Source organism: Canis aureus, chromosome 13, assembly GCF_053574225.1.
Source record: "Canis aureus isolate CA01 chromosome 13, VMU_Caureus_v.1.0, whole genome shotgun sequence".
Lineage (NCBI taxonomy): Eukaryota > Metazoa > Chordata > Mammalia > Carnivora > Canidae > Canis > Canis aureus.
Window position 1 is genome coordinate 14,449,373 of NC_135623.1, and position 18,542 is coordinate 14,467,914.

An 18,542-nucleotide genomic window follows, 5' to 3' on the forward strand; every position below is an offset into this window, starting at 1 on the left:
AGCACGGCATCTAGGAGGATGGTCCTGCAGCCCCCGAGTCCCCAGGGCGCGGGCACACCTGTTGCAGGGAGGAGGCCTTGGAGGGAACGGGGAGCCAGAGGAGGGAGTGGGGGGCTGGTCCCCTTGGAGCTCACTTAGGCCTTGACCCCGGCTCAGGGCAGAGACCCAGATATGATGTTTCCGAGAACCTGTTTCTGTTGGTTGGGGGAGGCTGGGCCACCGTGACCACCCCCCCGCCCCCCACCAGCCGCACCTGCCTCCAGCTGCCTCCCCCGGCTCAGTGCTGAGCCAGGAACCGTGTCCCAAACCGTGACCCTCGACTCGTTGCCGTCGAGTGGCATGGACTCATTTAGGACTACTTAAGAAACTGTCTTTCAGTCTGATGGTCGCAGGTCACGGAGGCAGCCAGACCGTGTTCTTGTGGCAGCACCTACGTAATCATTCTGCGCAGCCGCAGAGTCGCTGTGCACGGGGTTAGGTCTTTTGCTAATTATTTGTTTGATAACAGCTCTGCCTAACAACAGCGGAAGGCCGAGAGATGGCAATCAGCCGCTTTTCCCCCGGAAACTATGAGGATGTTTCACATTTCTGCAGATAATAGAAGAAAACGTACAAACCGCTTCCTGTTAGCACGCGGTGAGGCGTAGGAGCCACTTGGCGTCTAACAGTTATTAAGTGCTTACGGGGCCGGGCACCGTGTGCCTGAGTGTTTTCTGATGTAAACTCCTCCAAAGCGTGCTCTGACGGAGACGCTGTCGTGCCTGTTTGACGGGTGAGGACACTGAGGCACTGAGGGATTTTAGGAGTTGGGGAGTGTTGGACTCAGCTGGGCTGACTTCAGAGCTGGTGCCCACCACTCCCATCAGATGGGGCGTCCTACACAGCCTCCACCCCCACACCAGCAGGTGGAAAGGGATCATGATTTATTTATTTATTTATTTATTTATTTATTTATTTATTTATTTTTTAAGATTTTATTTTTTATTTATTCATGAGAGACACAGAGCGAGAGAGAGAGAGGCAGAGACACAGGCAGAGGGAGAAGCAGGCTCCATGCAGGGAGCCCCACGCGGGACTCGATCCCGGGACTCCAGGATCACACCCTGGGCTGCAGGCGGCACTAAACCGCTGAGCCACCGGGGCTGCCCGGGATCACGATTTTATTCTCCTTAAATGATTCACGTCTATGATGCACGCGAAAGAGGTGCAATAAGAGCACAGACACAAAGCGCGCTGTGATTGTGCAGAGTCGCACCCGTTCGAAAGTAAGCCACCGTCGAAGCCTTGACGCCCTCGCTTCTAGGCACCAGGCCGCCTGGGGAGATGATGAGCTAATGAGGCTGCTGGACACGACGAATTTTAGGGGGAAAAAAATGCGGCCGCTGCATCTCTGTTTTATTTTTACTTTCTGAAAATTCCACTTGAATTTAACAGATGGAAAAAAACAAATGAAAGAGAAATGGAAGGAATCAGTCAAACTTAAGATAAATAGACATTAGCTCCGAAAACATCCCTGGAAAGCTAAGGATGAAGATTAAAGAGCACGTCGAGAGGCTGGACTTTTCCTCCTCCTCCTCCTCCCTGCACCCTCCTTCTTTCTGCAATATTTATTAACCTCTCTCCTTGAAAGATGAGGAAGTCCATGCCTGCATATTTCTTTTCATTTCCTCAACGGCCTTTTTCCTTTTTTTTTTTTTTGTTTTTTTAATGTGTCATCTCTTTGCCCAGCAAAGTCTGTAACATTTATATTCTTTCCGTGTCTTCTCTTTCACGGTTGTGTTGTCTCTGCCCTATATTTATAAAAGGATTTAACACTCACCACCAGTCTTCCGGCCACTTGTTTTATATTCCAGAATCCTGTATTTTGATTGATCTCTTGGCTTGCTGAAGTTGAGTCTCAAATACCATTTGCGGGAAGGGCCCCTGGATGTTCTCTGAATTCCTACATGGTCGAGGGTGTCCGCCTCTTGTCCAAATCCTTGAGTGGTGGTTTCCCTGGGTGTGCACTTCTTAAGCTGTCATGCTCATCAGAGCCTGATCAGGTTGATCTAAGGCTAATAAGCAGACTCATTTTGCTGTTGTTCAGCTTGTTTTTCTCCTGCTTGGATGCCCATAGGATTTATACTCCTTCCTTGAAATTTAGGAAGTTCATGTCCTGGAGGTGATCACTGCACATAAGAGTCTTGGAGACATCATGTGCCTTTTGATCTTCAGATTCAGCTTTCTTGATTCCAAGATGTTTTCATTGATTATATCGTTGTATATTTTTCTCTATGGATATGTGGGGCCTCTTTCGTTCAATATCCCGTATCCAGGATCTTCTCCATTGTCATGTTTCTATATTTGATCTTTTCCATTTGTTTACTTAATTTTCTTTTTTTTAAATTTTTTTTGTTTGTTTACTTAATTTTCACGGACGTGCCCACCACATTCCTATTTTGGGTTTTCCGGCAAACTCACCCGACCCCCTTTCTTCAGGCGCTTGACTATGATCTGTCCTTTCCTCTCTCCTGTCCTGCAAAAGCTCCCTTTCTGTTTTCTGTTTATCTTACTAAATGCCCTTTTAGATACTTGAAACTCTTCTTTGAATTGCCTTTGTTTTTTTTTTTTTTAAGCCTACAATTTCTTTGAGACTAGAGAACTACGTTTTTCTGGACTTGTGTTGTTTCCTTTGACAGTGATCGAGATGGATGCTTTCCGTAGCCTTTTGCTTTATTAATTTCTTCCTTTGCTTTATTTCGCCGATTCAACATGTTCCTTCTCTGCCCAGTTCCCGACTGTCTCTGTTTTTTTGTTTTGTTTTGTTTTTTTTGAAATCAGACTGAATTATTTGCCAACAGATAGTGTGCCAGACTCTGGGGCATGGGAAGTGAGGGGTTAGGAAGGGGCAGGCCTGCGTGGCAGGTCAGGTTTTGTAGCTCACGTAGCCTCTCAGTAAATCCAGCATTTCTGTTCACCCAGAGTCCAAAAGCTGCTCGGTGCAGTGGTTTGGGATGGATGGCTAACTCGCCTGCTGCCTTACGCTGCAGCCTCCCTCGGACGGAGGCAGGGCCCTAGACCACTTGGAGGAGAAGCGGTGTGGCCCGTCCTTCCCCCGCCTCACCTCCTTTCCTGTTTCCAGTGCCGACTGGGTGGCCCATCTCCTGACACCTTGTCATCTCGTCAGAAGTCCGTGGAAGCCTTTCGGGGGCTGAGCAACTTTGTTTTAGGGAGAACTGCATTTTGCTGAAGGTCTGAGGGGGCCTGCAGCATCCCTCCTGGGTTAGGTCCAAATTCCGCAGTATTTTGGTGAATATGCCTAGCGGCTTGTGGTTGGGATCATTTCCTTGTTTGACTTCACTTCTTGTTTTTGTTTTTCGTCAGTGGATTTTAAGAGAGAGAACAGGTGCAAGTGCCCTCACTGGACATCTTTATTTATTTATTTTTAAAGATTTTATTTATTTATTCATGAGAGAGAGAGAGAGAGAGAGAGGCAGAGACACAGGCAGAGGGAGAAGCAGGCTCCATGCAGGGAGCCCGATGCGGGACTCGATCTCAGGACCCCGGGGTCATGCCCCGGGCTGAAGGCAGGTGCTAAACCGCTGAGCCACCAAGGGATCCCCGTTGGACATTTTTAAAAGGAAGTCTTTCATGGCATCGTTATTGTGTAGGATTCTCCTGTACCAATGAGCAACACCCAACTAACTAAAATTCTCTTTTAAGGACGTTTCTGGGTTTTTTTTCCTTCTTTTTGAATATACACAGTGCTGCAATGACTGTCCTCGGGTGTTGGATATACGTGCGCAGCTGCCCTCACCCACATTTTGGAGACCTGCGGAGAGCCTCAGAGGGTGAGGGAGTCACCCACGGTAGGGAATCTAGTTACTAGGAGATTGTGGGCTGGGTCCGTGGTCCAGAGCTGCGCATTGGCGCAGGGGCCTGTGTCTCTGTCCATCGCAGCCAAGACCCTTCCCGCCGCCCAGCGTCTCAAATTTTACTGCCTCTTCCACACTGTGTGCCTGTAGACTGAGCCCCTGTGCTCAGAAGGATTAACCGTAAGAGGATTTCTGTGCCGCTTTTCTCCGGGATTCGCACAAAAGGACTTAGATAAGTCTTGGCTTTATGGGCCCTTAATGGGCCATTAGAGGGAACTAGAGCATCTGAGGCCAGCCATATCCAGAGGCCCCCGGGAGGCCAGGACATGCCTGGGGCGGGCCTTTCAAAGCCCCTTCTTCAGTGTGCCCTTGAGCAGGTACTCCAGGAGCCTGGGCTGTTTATGCGACCCAGATATTTGGAGTTTCTTAAATTGCAGATCTGCCCTTTGGGGGCGTTCACACGTGGATGACACATCACTGAGTATCTGACACATACTCGGGCCTGGCTTCCTAGACACGGGGCGCTGTGCCAGAAAGGGCCCGGGCTTGGTCAGTGCTGTGCCCTTGCCCTCGTGGAATCCTTATTTCTGTTTGGCTTGGACGGGGCCCTGCGTTTTCATCCTGCGCTGGATGCTGATCCTGCGGCCCCTGCCTTCATGTGCCAGATACAGGTCTGAGCCCTAAACCTGCACCGGCTGAGGCTGTCGTAGGGAGAAGCCCAGAAGGAGGCCCGAGGGCCGCCAGGCTGAGCGTGTCTAGGTCCTGCGGGCTGCAGCCCAGGCAGCCCGGGCGTGAGAGCGCCAGCCGTGCAGGTGAACGGTCACCCGGGCAGCCACAACTGGCCACCGTGCAACGGCCAGCCATTGGGGGTCTCAGGGCTGCACCCCAAAGACAAGGAAGACGCCCCTCCTGCCTCCCCCAAGCTCAGTCTGCTGACAGAGACTCTCGGGAAAGGCCCTCGCTCCATGTCGTCCGATCACCTGCCACATAGCAAAGCGCAGGAGCCCAGCGTCAAGCATTGGCAGACAGAGCTCAGTGCTCCTACGTCACCGCGCCTGGAAGACCGCCAACTCCTCTGTCCAAGTCTCTGTCTCTCTCTCTTTTCTGTCTTCTGTTTTATTAGCTGCACAAGAAAGGATTTTTATTACTTAAATGAGCTCTCAGCACGTCTGCTAATACATCCTAATGGGTTTTAAGACTTAAAAGCAACAGCACGGATCGCCATTTGCTTGCTCAGCAAGAATATGCCTGGTGGGAGGGCGGGATGAGGGAGGGAGGCGGCGGGCGGGTGGGGGCTACCTCCATTGGCCGGACGCACCACGCAAATAGGCTGGGATGTGCTCCCAACATACTAAATGGATCAGAGCAGCTTCTCGTTCGCATGTGCAAATTAGATTAATCAGAGCAGACACAGAGAGGAGAGTAATGATGCGGTTGCTAAGGACACACAGGCACCTGCAGGGATGCACAGGAGCGCCGGGCGCCTGGTCGCGGCCTGGCTTCTGTCATCCGGCTGGTCCACATCCATCAGGTGATCCTTGCCTGCGGCGGCCGGTCCCTCCTGTTGGGCCCAGCAGCTTCCGCCGCACGGATGGGCAGGGTGTCTGCATTTCCAGGCCCAGGACACGGTGTGGCCTGAGAGTTCAGAGCGCCGACGAGTGCGCTGCCCACCGAGTGCCCGTGGTCAGGTTGGGCCCCGATGGCCCTGAGACCCCCCAAGGCTGGCTCTGCGGGTGGACGGGAGAGGACGCTCAGAGTAGCTCCAGGCGCAGTGCACGTTGGCTGTGCCTTCCCTCCGTTTTCCTTCCCTGACCCACAGAGCCAGTTCCAGTTTTCTCCAGGTCGATTCAGGGACCCGACTCGGTGACTCCCGTGATTTGATCTTCGGGGACAGACCTGCGAACCCGTCCCACCCGGAGGCGGTGGCCATTGAGCTCCCGCTGAGCACCTGCATTCGCCTGTGGGCAGCTGCCGTTTTCCTTCCACTTCCCGGGCTCCTCGGCCGCCCTTCTTGGGGCCCTGGCTCTGCCCCCGCTCTGCCCAGGTCTCGGTGGCCCCGGGACACTTGGGACCTGCTGCCGAGACATTGTGTTTGCTGCCTGCCCGGTGCTGTGTGTTGTACGGGCCACGCATGCCTGTGCCAGGTCGGCGGGCAAAGGCGGGAGCTAGGAGAGAGGAACCTGGAGCTTGCCAGGCGGGGCTTCTCCTCTTTGGACGCGCTCTCGTCCCTCTGTGCTGAGGCGACAGGCAGCCTGGGTCGGGGCGGAGGGCAGGTGGCTGGCGAGGTGGCCGGGCATGGGCCCTGCATCTGGCTCTGATCATCAGGGAGCCTGAGCATCCTTCTCTGGGTATCAGCCCTTTGCACTTCCTGTGAGTTTTCTCTGCACACCCTCTGCCTTTCTCCTCGGGTCCTTTGAATTTCCTTTTTCAGTGCTTTGCAGGTGCTTAATATCCGGGCCTCCGTTCTTTGTTTGTTATGTGTGGTGTGCATATTTTCTTCCCGTCGTCTGGCCTTCCTGTCTGGCTGCTCATCCTCCCTTCATTGTGTTTTCCACCTCGCCGGTGACCCCAGGTGACCTCCGGGAGCCCCGCGCGGCCTGGGCTGGGACGCCCCTGGGAGGTCAGAGCTGTCTGGCCTGCGTCAGCAGAAAGATCTCCGGCCGCTCCCGGCTACTGGTGTTAGCAGCACACCTGGACTCTGGAATCTTTAAAGCGCGGCTTTTCCTATTTGCAGTGAGTCCATTTCTTGCAAAGAAATTGCAGTTGCCCGTGAAGTGAGAGCCGAGGCCCGACGAGCTCTCACGGTCCTGCTGCAGCGAGGAACTGAGTCGGAATGAGACAGGTGGAGAAGAGTCTGGCAGCGGGGGCTGGTGAAACCGCTGAGAACCAAGGTCGGCCTGAGCAGGGCTTCGGGGGGCTCAGGGGGGCTCAGGGGGCTCGGGGGGTCGTGCAAGATCTGCGCGGGCCCACGTCTCGATCGCGAGGCCAGCCGCAGGCGCGAGTCCCTCGGCAGGATGGGCAGGTCTTTGGCTCCTGGATTGCCAGGCTGGCGGGAGTGGCAGTCAGAGGGCCTGGGGCTGCGGTCACCACCCACCTGGCAGCCCTGACGGTGAGCGCGCACCGCCCGGCGGCCGTGGTTTCGGATGGATGGTTCCCACGTGGGCAAAGCCAGAGACCCCCACGTGGCCACCGGCTGGGGAGGCTGCTCCGTGAGAAGCAGGCGGTCCAGGCAGGAACCTGGGGGAGTCTCCCCACATCCCTGGTGAGGACCTGGTCCTAGACAGCATTTCTCTTCCCCTTCATCATTGACAAACACGTTTGCCAAGGGCCTAGTGTGTGTGTGTGTGTGTGTTTCTGGATGAGTATTTGTGCAAGACCCACCATGTGCTGTGTGTGGGCCGGGCTCCGGAGATACACGGGAGGGCAGGAGCAGGTGCATTCCCTGCCTTCGTGGTGGAGGGAGGGCGCGAACCAAGGAACACATGGATACGGGGGGAGGGCAGCTGTGGGCAGGACCCCTCCACCCCTGGGGCCTCCACCCCCCGGGGCCCAGGAGGCCACGGGTCTCACCAGACAGAAGGGGTTGGATTTCCTGGAACGTGTGGTCTCCGCGCGGCAGCACAATGGACAGGAGTCAGCTAAGGGGTGGGTGAGGGCCCTAGACAAGCCCAGGGTCCTGAGGCTCCAGGGAAGGCCATTGTGGGGAGCTCCCAGGGCGATGTGAGTCGAGCACAGGACTAGACAGCGGGGTGCGAGTCAGGGGAGCCACGGGCAAGGTGGGAGCAGCAGAGGAGGCGGAAGGAGATGGGAAGGGGAGGGCCAGGGGCTGGCTGGTAGGGAAGGGCCAGGAGCAGATGGGCAGAGGAGGCCCTACAGGGGTGGAGGCCCTTGGGGTGGAGGGTCCAGGGTGGAGGCCCGGGGGGGTGGAGGGCCGAGGGTGGTAGGCCTAGGGGTAGAGGGCCCAGGGTGGAGGCCCTGGGGGTGGAGGGCCCAGGGGTGGTGGCCCCAGGGGTGGAGGGCTCCTGGGGTGGAGGCCCCCTGAGGTGGAGGCCCCTGAGGTGGTGGCCCCCAAGGTGGAGGCCCCAGGGGTGGAGGGCTCTGGTGCAGAGCGTCACCCTGGACAGGAGGACAGAGGCTCCCTGTGATAGGCGCCACGTGGTCAGTGCCATTATGGGGACTGTGGGGGGAGGTGCACGTAAGAGGGAGGGAGCCGTCCAACCAACCCTCTATAAACCAAGTTCTTTTTTTTTTTTATAAAATTTATTTGAAAGAGAGCACGAGTGGGGGGAGGGGTAAAGGGACAGGGATAAGCAGGTGCCCCTGAGCTGGGGCCCCCCCGTGGGGCTCGATCCCAGGACCCCAGGATCATGGCCTGAGCCCAAGGCAGATGCTCAACCGCTGGGAACCCTGTAAACCACAAGTTCTTAGGTGGTAAGAGTGAGCCAGTAACTAGCACTGAAATCTCCGAAGTGCGACCAGTCCCGCCTCACGGCCCTCATCCCCCGTTTGCCTCCCAGATTTTCAGGGCTCACCGTTTGCTACACAATCCAGATCTTTCCTGTACATTCACACCACTGTGCACACGCCAGATAGAGGTGCATACATATGCATAGACCCAGGCGCGCACACACCGATGGAGTTCTACTTCTTTATATAAATGTGATAATACAAAATGTACTATTCTGAAACTGCTTTTTTTTTTTTTTTAATATGCCATATGCCTTTAGAGTTCTGTATCTGTTTGTACTCATTCTGTTTGGTGGCCCCGAGTATTTCTGTGCCCCGAGCTATGGGCGGACAGTGTTGTGGCCCAGCGATCCCCCAGGATGTGTGTCGAGGGCACTGCACCCATCTGCGCACCTGCAAGCCTGTTGACGGTGGGAAGGCTTGGGGTAGAATCGGGGGCTCAGAGGGGGCCAGGCTGTGATTTTTATATTGTGCATTTGCCCTCCCCCAAAGCCATGCCGATTTTCATTCCCACCAACGGCCTAGAATCATTCATTTATTTATTTATTTATTTATTTATTTATTTATTTATTTATGTATTTATTTATTTATTTATGTCAGTTATTTAAATTTCTGCTGATGGGACTCTCCGAAAATGCTCTCTCGTTTTGATTTGCATTTTCCTGGTGGTTAATGAGGTATGTCTTGGGCAGCCCCGGTGGCTCAGTGGTTGAGCGCCGCCTTCAGCCCAGGGCCTGATCCTGGAGACCTGGGATCGAGTCCCACGTCGGGCTCCCTGCATGGAGCCTGCTTCTCCCTCTGCCTGTGTCTTTGCCTCTCTCTCTTGTGTCTCTTATGAATAAATAAATAAAATCCACAAAAAAATGAGGTGTGTCTGTCCATAGGCTTATCCTCCATTTGTTTGTTGGCTTGTTTTCCAGTGAATGCCCCGCCCATACCCCCCTTGCCCATGTTTCCCTGTTGGGCCACGTTCTTTTTCTTGTTGGTTTGGAGAACTTCATATATTCCGGGTATCAGTGCTTCTGTCTAGGATGCGTGTTGTGACTTTTTTTTTCCCTCCTGCTTTTCCCAAACTTGTATTTGAACCTTGTCTTGAGGCTCATTTTGTAGATGAGGAAACTGAGTCAGAGAGAGAGAGATTTGAGATGACTTGCCCAGAGTTGTCTTGGCTCCTGGAGCCCCTTCCTCCACTCTGACCGTTCGGGTGCGGAGCAGCGAGGCTGGGTCCCCTCTGGATCCCAGGCAGGCGGACTGGTAAACTCGCCGCTAGAAGGGAGCCAGGGTCTCACGAGGCTGCCGAGCTGGCCCGGAAAGGCAGACCCACAGTGGGGGCTCCCACTCGCCTCTGCCCCCATGTAATAGCTTCAGAGACTCAGTAGCCCACAGCCCACGTTGGCTAAGGCCTGCTGCTGTCAGCACGAGGGCTCCAAGCTGTGTTCCCAGCCCCGGGGTCGCTGGCTCCCGGGACCAGCCAGATTCCACAAACACAAATAACCAGACCCCCAGTTAAGTTGGAATTTCAGATAAACAACAAATACTTTTTTTAGCAACAAAAAACAGTGATGCAAGATTTACTAATGCTAAAAAAAAATAAAATAAAATCGCTTGCTGTTTATCTGAATATCTGAAATCAGCCTTCACTGGGATTCTGATCCTATTGGTGACCCTAACCCGAGGGGTGGGAAAGGTCAAGCCTACCTGAGGCGGTGAGAAGGGTCCAGCCTACCTGAAGGAGTGAGAAGGGTCAAGCCTACCTGAAGGAGTGGGAAGGGTCAAGCCTACCTGAAAAGATGGGAAGGGTCAAGCCTACCTGAAGGGTTGGGAAAGGTCAAGCCTACCTGAAGGGGTGGGAAGGGTCAAGCTTACCTGAAGGGGGTGGGAGGGGTCAAGCTTACCCGAAGGGGTGGGAAGGGTCAAGCCTACCTGAGGGGGTAGGAGGGGTCAAGCCTACCTGAAGGGGTGGGAAGGGTCAAGCCTACCTGAAGGGGTGGGAAGGGTCAAGCTTACCCTAAGGGGGTGGGAGGGGTCAAGCCTACCTGAAAGGGTGGGAAGGGTCAAGCCTCCCTGAAAGGGGTGGGAGGGGTCAAGCCCACCTGAAGGAGTAGCTCAGGTTCCCCTGGCCCCAGCATCAACCAGAGGGTGAGGCTTTCAAATGTCTTAGAGGTTTAGATTCAGAAATTGAAGGCACCAAGAGATAAAGGGTCTTGGCAGAGCTGGGATCTGGATCAAGATGTTTCCCGGAGAAGAACCCACGACTTTCCCTGCGTGTCTTCAGTTTGGGGAGGTCCGCTGTCATCATAGGGCTCTCGTGCTGGGGAGCCGCAGGGGCTGAGGAGCGAGACCCCGTAAAGGGCTTCCCAGGTGGCGGGAGTGCAGGGTGAGCGGAAGTGTAGGGAGGGAGAGTACTGTGTGTTTTCTGTAAGACTCATCGCCTTAAATGGAGCGCATCCACATTAATTCAAATTAAATAACTATCTAATTGGCTCGAACTCCATTTCCAGGGACCCACAGCCCATGAGCGCATCCTTGGGCCTCTGATTACCTGATCTTACAGATCTTATATCACTACACATCCCATCCCTGTTTCTTGATGTCACCCGTCCTTAATGTTGGGTTTTTTTTTTTAAATCATCTTTATTGAGATAGAATTAACATAGAATAAGCCGGACCAATCCTAAACACGCAGTCGGAGGAGCTCTGAAGAGCGCACGCGTCCCCCTAACGACATGGCAACGGAGACGCGAACATCACGACCCCAGAGAGTTCCTTTGCGTCCCTGCTTCATCGCTGGCCTCCCTCTCCCAGTCCCGGGCACCTGCTCTGTATTTCCAGTCCCTGCGCCCTCGTGACTAAGGCCGCTCTGAACGAACCCTCGCGTGGGCAGACGCTCTCCGTCCCAGGGTGGAATTGCCGGACCGTGGCTGCGGTGACCCGCGCAAGCAGTGGCTTGACAGCTTTCTGGAGGGCTCGTGCTGTCAGCAGTGCATGATGGGCCTCCCCTAGCTGCAACACCGCGACGTCGGTCTTTGCAATTCTGAACATTCTGGGCCCCGGGGTGGCTCGGTCAGTGGAGCCTGTGCCGTCGGTCAGCTCATGATGCTGGGGTCCTGGGCTCCAGAGTCTGCTTCTCCCTCAGCCCCTCCGCCCTGCTCGTGCTCACTCACTCACTCTCAAATAAATAAAATCTGAAAAAAAAATTCTTTGAATTTCGACCACTCCGGTGAGGGTGTAGGAGCATCTGTTTGTGATTTCAATTTACATCGCCCTGATGCCCAGTGGCGATCAACATCTTTTCCTGTGTCTGTGGGCTATTCGGCTCTTGTCTGTTCATGTCTTCCGCTCGTTTTTAAATGGAGTCATTGAGTTTTTTGTCTTCCCAGAGCGCGCTACTAAACTCTATGCGCCTATCGCTGCGTACACTGGCACATTCCCGCATACGTCTGTTTGCGTGCACACGGACACTCGAGGTTCATTTTCTCCCCCATGAATATGCAAGCGTTCCGGCTCTGTTGGTTGAAAGACCCTTCGATTCTATTAAGATGCAACACGGTTGATTCCTTATCAAACCGTTTAGTTTTTCACCTTTTCCCCCAATTAACAAATACTCGCGGAGCCTCTACATGGTACGAGTTGTTTTAAGTGCTGAGCGTGAGCATCGGCGGGTGAAACAGGAGGTCGTGGTCTGGAGGCGGAGACGGACGGGAGCGCAGCGACTGGAGACAAACGCAAGGAGCCCTGGGCCCCAGAGAAGATGAGCTGGAGCGGGAGGAGGAAGGTGCGTTGCCGAGGAGCCCGCCTGGGCGGACGGGACGCGCGCAGGGGGCCGGACTCCCTTCGGAGGGCTTGTGCCAGGGACCCTCTGCAGGGTCCTGCGTCCTGGGGGGCATCTGGCCAGGCCTCTCCCCTACCTGGAGGCTCGCAGAGCTGCATCCCATAGCAGCGATTTTGCTGCAAGTCCGTTGGGAGTGAGCTGAGCTCACTGCAGTCCTTCGTTCACTTCTCGGGCCAGAGGCCACACAGGAGGCCCACGAGGGGTGCTTGACGCCGGGCTTGAAGCTGGGGAGCCAGAGATGAACCGACGGGGGACAGGGTTGAGGATTGGGCCGGAGTCACTGCATCACCAGGAGCCAGTGCAAGGAGAGTGTGGAGCGCGCTTGGCACCCTCGGTGTGTCCTCAGTGGGCAGAGGGCTCCGTGGGACGGCTGAGGCGGCGACTGTCCTCGCCGTTGTGTGGGGGGAGCAGTAAGAGTCTACGTAGAACTGTGATTACGTATATTCTCTCTGTAAATACGTAGCCTGTGTCTCTATGTAGGTTCTAGGCCTGGGTTGGAGGCTGATGTCTGGGCTGGAGGCCAACATCCCGGGCTGGAGGCTTAGGTCCGGGCTGGAGGCTGACGTTGCAGGCTGGAGGCCGAGGTCCGGGCTGGAGACCGAGGTCCGGGCTGGAGGCCAACGTCCCGGGCTGGAGGCTGACATCCCGGGCTGGAGGCCGATGTCCCAGCTGGAGACTGAGGTCCGGGCTGGAGGCTGACGTCCCAGGCTGGAGGCCGAGGCCCAGAGTCCTCATGGAGAGCTCACAGTCCAGGCGGAGGTGGATGAGAGGTGCCAGGAGCCTTGTGAGCAAACATGGCCTCTGTCCCCTTTGCTCCCAGCGCTAGACGTATAGGACAGTGGGTATGACGTGGGCTTTGTTTTGCTTTAGAGCGAGAGAGAGCGAGAGAGCGTGTGCATGCGTGTGTGAGCCTGAGGGTCAGGGCAGAGACTGGGGAGGGAGCCCAACTCAGGCCTCATCCCCACAACCCCGAGGTCATGACCTGAGGCGAAACCGCGCCTCCGACACCCCAGCCACGGAGCCGCCAGGCGCCCCACGACCCTGGCTCTAATGCCCGGCTCCCTGGGGTCAAGTCTCCGTGCTCCTGCCTCGCAGCCACTCGGTCCTCTATGCCCCTGTGTCTTCATCTGCAAGAGGGTGACAGTCAGGCCTTGTCTGATGCTGAGAGACGCACCTTGGGGGGAGGCGGGGAGGATCACAGCGCTCTGAGCAGTGTTCGCCTCGAGGCCACTCACTACCCGTGTGACCGCGATGTCCCTCGATTCTCTCCGCACGCTGGTGAGGGCTTGGGGTCACCCAGGGCACAGATAGAGGGGACTCAGGGGTCGTGGAGCCACGAATGAGAAGCAGCAGGCCCTGACTCCACCCCGGTGCGTGTGTCCCTGGCGACCACTGTGGCGAAGGCCCCCGCGTTCATTGCCTCCGTGACCGACTCAGCCCCCGGGCGAGGACCTGTGACATCAGCTCCGTGCTGTCCGCCAGCTTCAGTGTCCTTCCACCCCCGGCCTGGGCCCAGGGGACCCGCGGATGGCGGGCAGGCCTTACACGCACGAGGACACCTGCTCCTCTTACTCCTCTAGATATTGCAGGATCGCCGTCCCTACCCGGCCCGGTTCCTGGGACCTCAGTTCCTGGGCACCCTTCACTCTGGGGGCCCAGCCCACTGCCTGGGGTGGGTGCACCCACCCGCCCCGCACAGCCTTGGCCTCTCGGCTGTGACGTTCTTCTCGTGCACCTGCGGGTCCGAGTCAGGTTCTGTGGGGCCCCCAGCTCGTTGCGGGGCGGAGGGGGAGAGGGGTCCCGAGTCGGTGCAGGTGGGAGCCTGTTGTGCTCAGGACCCCGGGTCGTGCCCTAGGTGCCCGTCTGGAGAAGAGGGCGAGTCAGGAGCTGGTGGAGAGAGCACGGGGCCAGGGCTTGAGGCCGGGAGAGCAGGCCTCGGGGGCTCGGAGGACGCTGGCCAGTGAAGCCCAGAGGGGCCACCAGCTGTGACAGGAGGGGAGGCTGGGGTTGGCGGGGAGGCCCTGGCATCCAGCTAGGAGGGGGACCTCAGGGCGGCGCCCGGAGAATTCCCCGTGTCTCCCCGTGCCACATGGACCGGGTGTCTACAGGTGTGCCCGGCCCTCCCTCCACGACGCCCGGGACCACTGCGCCCCACAGCCGCCCCCCCTTGGCCCTATTCCCTTCCTTCCTGTCCTTCTTCCTCCTTAGTTGATCCTCTCCTCCTCACTCCCGATGCGTTTCCTAATTCCCTCCCTCCCTCCCTTCCTTCCGTCTCTGCGAAGAATGCCCTGGGCTGGAAGCAGATTTCCCTCCTGCTTCCCTGTCCCCGGCCCCCCCATCCGTCTGTCCCCTGCCACCTCTTTGCTAGGGAAGCTCTGACCTGAGCGACACGTGAAGCAGCTGGAAGGATTCCTTAAAGGAACCGGAGTCAACTAAACACCCTCCGTGCGCCCGAAGCCCTGCCTGGCTTGTGCCTTGAACCACCTGACCTGAGCTTGGCATCAGCCCAAGGAGGCAGATGCCCATGTGGCCCTCTCACCCCTGAGGGGCAGGGCGGTCCCGAGCACGTGTGCCCTCCCCTGTGTGCCCACACCGTGTGCCCCTCCCCCTGCCCTCCCCTGTGTGCCCCTACCCCGTGTGCCCCCCCTGCACTCATCCCTGTGCCCCTACCCCACCCCCTTGTGCCCCTTCCCCAGCCCTCATCCCTGTGCCCCTCCCCCCTGCCCTCCTCCCTGTGCCCCTCCCCTCCCTCCTCCCTGTGCCCCTCCCCCCAGCCCTCATCCTTGTGCCCCTCCCCCTGCCCTCCTCCCTGTGCCCCTCCCCTCCCTCCTCCCTGTGCCCCTCCCCCCTGCCCTCATCCCTGTGCCCCTCCCCTCCCTCCTCCCCGTGCCCCTCCCCCTGCCCTCATCCCTGTGCCCCTCCCCCATGCCCTCCCCCCACCCGCCCCCTGGGCTCCTCCCGTGCCCCTCCCCCATTCCCCTCCCCCCATCTCTGTCAGGTGCTCCCAGTGAGTCTCCGCATCCTGTACTTGAGCCTCTGATATACAGGGGGATGTTTGCCAAGAGAGAGAAATGTTATTGGACATTTTTGTGTGTGGTTGTAAAGATCACCTCTGGATGAAAACACAAAGGAAAGACTTACAAACCACCGCCAAGGCAGGCAAATGAAAGACGTGTGTTTGCAGCGCCCCTGCGACTGCTCCGGCTGCTTGTGGGGCGGGGACAGGGGACGGGCTGGGACAGGGACAGGACGGGGGTGGGGGGGTGGGGGGGGTGGGGGGGTGGACCCTGAAGCACAGCGGCCCGTTGTTCTGGGCCGTCCTGGCCCCCCGCGCTCCTCTCCGCTCCCCGTTTCCCTGGGAAAGCCAGCGTTTTCCTCATGGCCCGGCCGACGGCTGCCTCCTCCGCCCACCAGAGAGGCTGGTGCTGGGCGCCCTGGCAGGGCACCGGCCCCTGCGCTGGCACCGGGGCTCAGGTGTTTCCTCGTGTGGAGGCCTGGGCGCAGTGCTGTCCCCGAGTGCCGCAGGCAGGCCACGCAGGGCAGCTGCCCCCCGGGGAACAAACGTCAGGCGGCCTGTGGCCTCACATTTCCAGGACCCGGGACCCCCTCAGGGGAACCAGGCTGCTCGCTGACCTTCCAGGGCACCCGGACCCCACTGCCCTGGCCAGGAGCCCCCTGCGGCCACCCCAGGGGGCGGAGCGCCCTCCGCAGCCGGCCGCACTGCTGGCCCCCGGATCTGCTTGCAGCCGGCAGCGAGCGTTCTCCTTCCTGTTGCCCAGACTCCTTGGCATAGAGACCAAGGTCTCTACAGCGAGACCACCCTTGCTGTAGCGACGGGGCCAGGCCGGGGTGCCGGGAAGTGAGCCCGGGCTTGTGCAGGAGGCCGGTGTGGCCCATGGCCCAGCCGGGCAGGGCCTGGGGACAGACGGGGCCTGGGCCAGGAAGGGTGGCTGGAGCTGGGAGCTGGGAGCTGGGGTCGAGGCTGAGATGAACTCAAGCTGAGCAAGGTCGGGTGCGTGGCTGCCCCTCTCTGAACTTGCCTTTCCTTCAGCCTGGAATGGGCACATCCAGTCCTCCGGCTGTGGCTGGGCCTTGCAGGGGCATCCGGACACGGTCGGCAGCCCTCCCGCCCTCCATGGGGCGGGCATTGGCTTCTTACGGTCGCAGTGACAAACCACTAAGACCCTAGTGGCTCAGGACAACAGGAATTCATTCTCATAGGTTCTGGAAGCCAGGAGTCCGACGTCAGCCCCCGGGAGCTCAAGTCAGGCTGGTGGCAGGGCAGGTTCCTTCCGGAGGCCCCAGGGGAGGGTCCAATTCCTTCCCTTTATCGGCTCCTGGAGGCCACCCCCACCACCTGACCGTGAGCTCCTGTCCTCGGGTCGCTTCAGCCTCTTGCCTCCGCCGCGGTCTCTCCTGCTTCCCCCCATCGGGACCTTTGGGCCCCACTGTGCCTTCCAGATGATCGCGGCGACCTCCCATCTCGAGACCTTGACTTAATCACATCTGCTGAGTCCCTTTTACCATGTCGGTAACCACGCCCGGGTTCTAGAAATTAGGATGTGGCCATCTGGGGGGGGGAGGGGAAGGGGGCGTGCTTCAGCTACCGCAGGGGTGACACGTAAAGCCCTCCGTCCAGGAACCATCCAATAAATGTATTACTTTGAGCTCTGACGGCGAGGCCACACGGCAGCACCGTGCTCAAAGGGGTATCGGGGGGACGTGGCCCGGCCCCCGGGGACAGCGGGGCCACATGTCTCCATTTCTCTCCAGCCCTGTCGGTTCCCAAGGCCCCACCTGCCACCCGGAAGTCCCTGGGGAGTCCCTGTTTGCAGTCACCGTCCGCCCACTCCCCTGGCCGGGCATAGGGGTCACCGGACGGGGAGGGCGGCTGAGGGAACCTTGAAGCATTTCCAGGCAGCCTGTGGCCCGTGGAGAGCAGCTTCCCTGGGGGACCAGTGACACAGACATAGATACCAGTGTGTGTCGCCTGGGCTGGGAAGAGTACCGGGACCATGTATTTGGCCGGATGTGCTGGCTCTTTCCTCCAGGAGCAAAAGCCCTCACCTGTCCTGCCCCGCGGGCCATCGGCCTCTGTGGACAGCGCCCCGAGCAGTGTCCGCCCCGACCCGGAGGCTCCTAGCCCCGTCCTGCTGCAGGTGCTCGCCCTCCCACAGGGCCTGAGCACCCAGACAAGGCGGCGGAGCCGTAGCGCCCTCGGCCCTGGGGGAGCCTGCAGCCCCGATGGCTTGTCGCGCAGTCTGTCTCCCCGAGCCCCTGGTGCCCGTGCACACACAGAGGGGACACCCCAGCACGTGGGCGCCACACAGGAGCTGGAGACGTGGGGAGCCAGGAAGGGGCCCAGGTGGGTAAGCTGCTTCCAGGGGCCCTCCCAGAGCCGAGGCCGCCCGAGCCGGCTCCGGTGTGCCCGGGGCCCTGGGGACTCGAGCTCACGGCCGCCAGGGTCGGGGGTGCACTTGCGAAGGGGGGTGGCAGCACTTGGGCGCATGTTAAATCTCGGTCGTCCTTTCCAGGAAGGAGCTCCAGCCGGGCCAGAGCCTGGAAGGAGAGAGCCCATGGCCAGTGGCTCAGAACAGCGCCTCCCGATGCCACGGGGACCGCTGTCATGGGGACGGTACTGCCCCTGCTGACGGTCATCGCACGGTCCCCTGAGCGTCTGCGCCATGCCAGCCACTGTGCCCCTCGCACACGGCATCCCGGCTCATCCTCCCGGCAGCCGGATCATTATCACCCGGTTTTACTGGTGAGGAAACTGAGGCCGAGGGAAACATGCAGGGACGCGTGTGGCTGGCGCCAGAGGGAGACACTTAGGGGACAAAGAGAACCGTTTTGGAGTTAGGTTTGCCGCCTGCCCGTTCGGGGCCTGCCAGTCACGTCCCGGTGCCAAGTCTCCGGAGGCAGGTGACAGCGAGTGGGCATGCACAGGCCTGCCTCCCCGGGCCTGGGCCGGCCCCACATGCGTTGCCCTGGGGAGGCCGCCTCCGTCCCAGGGGTCAGGCTGGCAGGCGGGCAGGGCTGGGAGTGTGCCTGGAGGTCTCTCCCAGGTGCCAAGCCTGAGCTCGGGCTGCAGGGCCTCCTCTGGGGCAGAGACCAGGAGCAGATCTGAAATGGTGGGATCGGTACCTACGGACCAGGATTCCAGAGGGAGGGCGTGTGGCAGCTTCCCCGAGGAGCAGGGGCGGTGGGGGGAGAGGGACAGGGGTGAGTGCCTGCATGCCTGCCGTCTCTCCGACCTGGCCTGGCGGCAGGAGCTCTCGTCACCATCAGAATCCTACACATTTACTCACCGGCTCGTCCACCTAAAGACCCAGCAGAGCACAGTAGGTACCAGCACCCACGTTTGGGTCCCACAGACCTGGCTTCGAATT

The 18,542-nt window shown here is 58.5% G+C and overlaps 1 protein-coding gene across 1 annotated transcript in view; it reads left to right on the forward strand.

The window, feature by feature from the left end:
• The window catches only part of CSMD2 (CUB and Sushi multiple domains 2), a 495,152-nt gene that overhangs the window by 112,613 nt on the left and 363,997 nt on the right, over positions 1-18,542 (forward strand).